The sequence below is a fragment of the Callospermophilus lateralis genome, chromosome 3 (assembly GCF_048772815.1).
Source record: "Callospermophilus lateralis isolate mCalLat2 chromosome 3, mCalLat2.hap1, whole genome shotgun sequence".
Lineage (NCBI taxonomy): Eukaryota > Metazoa > Chordata > Mammalia > Rodentia > Sciuridae > Callospermophilus > Callospermophilus lateralis.
This window is the reverse complement of record NC_135307.1, coordinates 96,695,736-96,700,512: the sequence shown is the minus strand read 5'-3', so window position 1 is coordinate 96,700,512 and position 4,777 is coordinate 96,695,736. Positions and strand designations below refer to the sequence as shown.

The window sequence follows — 4,777 nt, the reverse complement described above, 5'->3', positions numbered from 1 at the left end:
AGTGACAAAAAGAATGAGGCAGCTGATAGGACTGAAAAACAGAATTAATCTCTCTAGCAAGAGAAAAAAAAGAACAAAAATTTGAGCTAAATAATTAACACAAAGGACATGGGGGTGGTGGCAACAAATTAATAATAAACATTAAGAGAATAGACAAAAAAAAGTATGTTATTTGCTATATTAAATGTGAATAAACAGAATAATTCCTTAAAAGAGACATTATATCAGATTGGTTAAAAAATAAAAAACAAAACAGTTATATGCTACATACAAAAGAGAAACACATCTAAATAAGACAGATAAAGAAAAGTTGAAAATAAAAAAGAAGAGCAGAAATAAATACCAGGTAAATGCAAGTAACAAAACAGGAAGCATTACTCTATTAATACCTAACAAATAATGAAACCTAAAGTTTAAAGGACTAAGAGAGTTGCTATGTAAAGAAAAGAAAATAATTTACTACCAGTATGTGCTAAAAATCAAATGTGAGAAAAACAGTAAAACTGTCCCTAAAGCTTCCAAGGAAGCCACATGTAGTCAGGGAGACACTGACCCATCCTGAGAGGTGGCAAAACTGGTGGAGGAGAAGAATAAAGGAGACAAGAGGCTTCTCACACATTCCACAAAGTGGCCCCTAAGGAATCTCTGCTGACCTTAACAGTGGAAGGGAGCCAGGTTAATTTGGGGCCAAAGTAGGAGTCACTTATTTGGTCTTGAACACCCGGCAGGGCAGTATAGCCAAAGACTAATCTACAAATATGAGGATAGAAGAGAAATCAAAGCCCAGGTGCTGTCCCAGGTGGACGTGAACTGGTTTCCCCAGGGTCTACCCAGCAGCAGCTCCTGCCTATACTCCTAACACATGCGCTTGAGCAAATTCCACCTTCTAAACAGGTCACACTCCTGGCACACCTTACTAAGTGTCCTGGTCCCCCACCCACTGCTGGACTGCTGTGTACCTGTGTGAAGTACCTATCTCCAGCAGAGCCTGTATACAGCAAGGCACTAACCATGCACAGCCACTGTATGCAGCTCCCCGCCCCCACATCATCCGCCACACCATGGGATGCAGCACAGAGGCATTGGAATCACCATGCACATGGTTGCTGGGAACACTGTGACCATGTTAGCAGGTACCTACTGATTGCCCAATTCCCAACTCCTGTTGCCCCTCATCTGTTCACTGTGCCCCCTCATCTGGTCACTGGGTCCCAAGAACATCCACCTACAGCTATGTGCCTCCTCCATGGTGATCACCCTGCAAATAATTGCTTGTGGATGGAGCTGTACAGTCACCACTGAGGTTCCACAGCTAGTCTGAAGCCTTGGAGCCTTGCGCCTCCAACCAGGACTTTCTTCATTTTGCTCCTGACACTTAGCTAAACTGGCCCAGCAGTTCACTGCACCATTAGTCTTCAATTAACTCTGTGAGTTGGTCTTAAAGCAAATCCTGTTTTGTGAACAGTTTGGCAATTTTGTTTTTAGCTAATTGTAATGATAAAAAGGAAGTAGTAATCTATTCTGAATCATATTTAGTTGAATGCATGTTTGAAAGAAAAACAAAGCTTGCTGAATCTTCCTGCAGTGACTGATGGAAAACAATCACTGGGGAAACCCAAAGGAATGGAAACATTTCACAACTGTATCACTGATGCACTGCTGTATGCAAAGTCTTAAAAAAAGGAAACAAACAAACAAACTGGCCATTCATAGATATTTAAAAGTAAAAGTCAATGGTCCTTTAAAACATGACTTTTGTCAGCCCTACCAAGAGTAAGTGAAGCCAAGAAGCTACAGAAAAAGGGGTGTTAAGCATGAGTGTCTGACCGCTGCCTAGTGTCCATCCACGCAGGCTTTCCCGCCGCCCCGGGCATCTCGGGCCATGGGTACCACCGGTTCCTCGGCGCTGGCCCGCCTCGGCCTCCCGGCGCAGCCTCGAAGTTGGCTCAGCGTCGCTGCCCTAGGTCTGGCCATGGTGGCCCTGGGGGCTGTCGCCTGGCTTCGAGTGCGGCCCAGGAAGTGCCGGCCGCTGCAGCAGGTGGGCACCGTGGCGCAGCTGTGGATCTACCGGATCAAGTCCTGCAAAGGGGTGTCGGTAAGCGAGGCGGAATGCACAGCCATGGGGCTGCGATGCCGACCCCTGTGGGACAGGTTTTGGCTTGTGATCAATGAAGATGGGAACATGGTTACTGCTCGACAGGAACCTCCCTTGGTCCTGATTTCCCTGACCTGTGACCGTGAGACCCTGACCTGAGTGCAGCCTGCATGAAGGATCTGCTGCTGCCCATCAAAATATCCACCACAAATGCTGTGCCCAAGTGCAGAGTGCATGGCCTGGAGATCCAGGGTAGGGACTGCGGGGATGCCGCAGCTCAATGGATAACCAGCTTCCTGAAGACACAGTCCTACCGCCTGGTGCACTTTGAGCCCCGCATGCAACCAAGAAATTCTCACCAAATCGAGGACCCATTCCGACCCACAGACCAGGTTGCCTACTCAGATGCCAGCCCTTTCTTGGTCCTCTCTGAGGCATCCCTGGAGGATCTCAACTCCAGGCTGGAGAAGAAAGTTAAAGCAGGCCCAATATTGTAATTTCAGGATGTGGTGTCTATGCAGAGGATTCTTGGAATGAACTTCTTATTGGGGATGTGGAACTGAAAAGGGTGATGGCTTGTTCCAGGTGCATGCTAACCACAGTGGAACCAGACACTGGCATCACCAGCAGGAAGGAGCAGCTGGAAACGCTCAAGAGTTACCGCCAGTGTGACCCTTCGGAACAAAAGCTGTATGGAAAATCACCCCTCTTTGGACAGTATTTTGCTCTGGACAATGCAGGGACAGTCAAAGTGGGAGATCCTGTATACCTGCTGGGAGAGTAATGGGAATCATGTGTTTTGGAATATCTGATGTCTTTAAAAGAAATGGCCTGAAAAATGACAACTCTTGACTTATATCGTGCTTCAGAAATGACACCTCAGCAGCATTTTCTCTGATGTGTGATTTCTAAGTTTTTCTTTCTTTCTTTTTTTATTCCTTTTTTTTTTTTTTTTTTTTTAACTTATGTCTTAATGCTTACAGGACCCAGTGGACAAAGCAAAGAAATATTGTCTTGTTAATTTAGTAGGATTCAGTAAGTCACTTAAATGATGGAATTCCAAAAATTCCCTGTTTAACCTTGATTATTGAATAGTTCCTTCTTCTTCTTTACTCACCTACCAAGAGTGCTAACCTCCATTATCTCACCTTCAGTCTTTAGGAAAAGAGAAGAGAAAGAGGAAGAGTGGGTGAGCCAGAAGAATGTTCTGGAATGTTTTGTTCACCCCACATATGGGGCATGCAGTAGAAATTGAATAGTTCCTCAAATAAGGCCTGAAATGTAACTTCACTTTTCTTCTTGAGCCCTTCTCGGATCTTTTCTTCTCAGGCTAGGTTTTGAAGGATGTAAAGAGCCCTACTGCAGTAAGCACACAGGACACTGGTTTTCCATAGATCTTCTTGGGTATGGTACTACTGCTCCTAAGACAGTGTCTATGAAGATTTGATGAGTCCTTCAACACGTGCAGTGACTTTGGCTGCAGGATAGCAAAAATGTCAGGGTGGAAAACTAATTCACTAGAGCCACAAAACTGTGGTCTAAATCATGTGAAAATCAAGATGAATAAAAAAATTGTTTTGCCATTAAACAACACATTAAATTCCAAAAAAAAAAAGCATGAGTGTCTGATGATAACTATCAAAAAAGACTTGGCTTGGCCCACACTGTGATCCCAGTGGTTCTGGAAGCTGAGACAGGAGGATCAAAAGTTCAAAGCCAACCTCAGCCAAAACTAGGTGCTAAGCAACTCAGTGAGACCCTGTGTCTAAACAAAATACAAAATAGTGCTGGGGATGTGGCTCAGTGGTCGAGTCGCCCCTTAGTTCACTCCCCGGTAAACTCTCCCCCCCCCCAAAAAAAAAGAGACTTGGCCAAAATTCTAAGTTTTTCCTGAGTTGTCCTGACTTAAGTCTGATCTAACAGACATGCTTTTGAAAAAAAAATCCAGAACTTGAGATGTAAATAAAACTATTTAAGCTAACTTGGCTGTTACCACTATTAAGACCTTTGGCTACTATACTTCTTAATCTCCTTCTAAAATTTGTATCTTCCAGATTGCAACCAGTTCATGATTAAGATGATGGCAATGTGAGGACTCCAACCCAGCCCAACAAGTGGGACCAGTCTTTTCTCTGTCTGCATTAGACCAGGCAGGAGAGACTTTAGATCCCTGGCTAAGCAGCATCACCACTCCTTACCAGCTTGAAGCAGCCATAGAAGATGGATCTTCGCCCTTCATTGAGCCTTAAAAATAAGGGATCACAAGTCTTGGGCGGGGTTGGGAGAGAAGTGAGATATGAATTTGGGGATACAGAAATGGAAAGATAAGACAGTCTCAAAAAAGAAGTGCCAGGAGCCCTGGAAAGCAGGAAGTACCCATGAACCTTTAAAATACAAAACAAGCATTGCTGAGCAACCCAGTCCATGTCCTTAGACTGTACCCTTGACCCGTGCCCTTGCCTGGAAATGTAACATGAGGGAAAGGCACAAGCACTGGGAATACTGGTGTGAAGTTGTGTACCTCTGCCCTGGCTGCGCCTCTAGTCCAGCCCCTAGCAATTGTCCCTCTATAAATATCAATGCCCCACACCAAGGGGTCACCAACTTTCCCCCTGGAGATGGCCTGCATTCTCTCTTGAATGTGTATTTCTTACTTTACCACCCACCAAATGTCTCTTCCCT

General features: G+C 44.8%; 1 pseudogene; it reads left to right on the top strand.

The window, feature by feature from the left end:
- The first annotated feature begins 1,882 nt into the window (after positions 1-1,882).
- On the top strand, positions 1,883-2,929 carry LOC143394056 (mitochondrial amidoxime-reducing component 1 pseudogene; annotated as a pseudogene).
- The last annotated feature ends 1,848 nt before the right edge of the window (positions 2,930-4,777 follow it).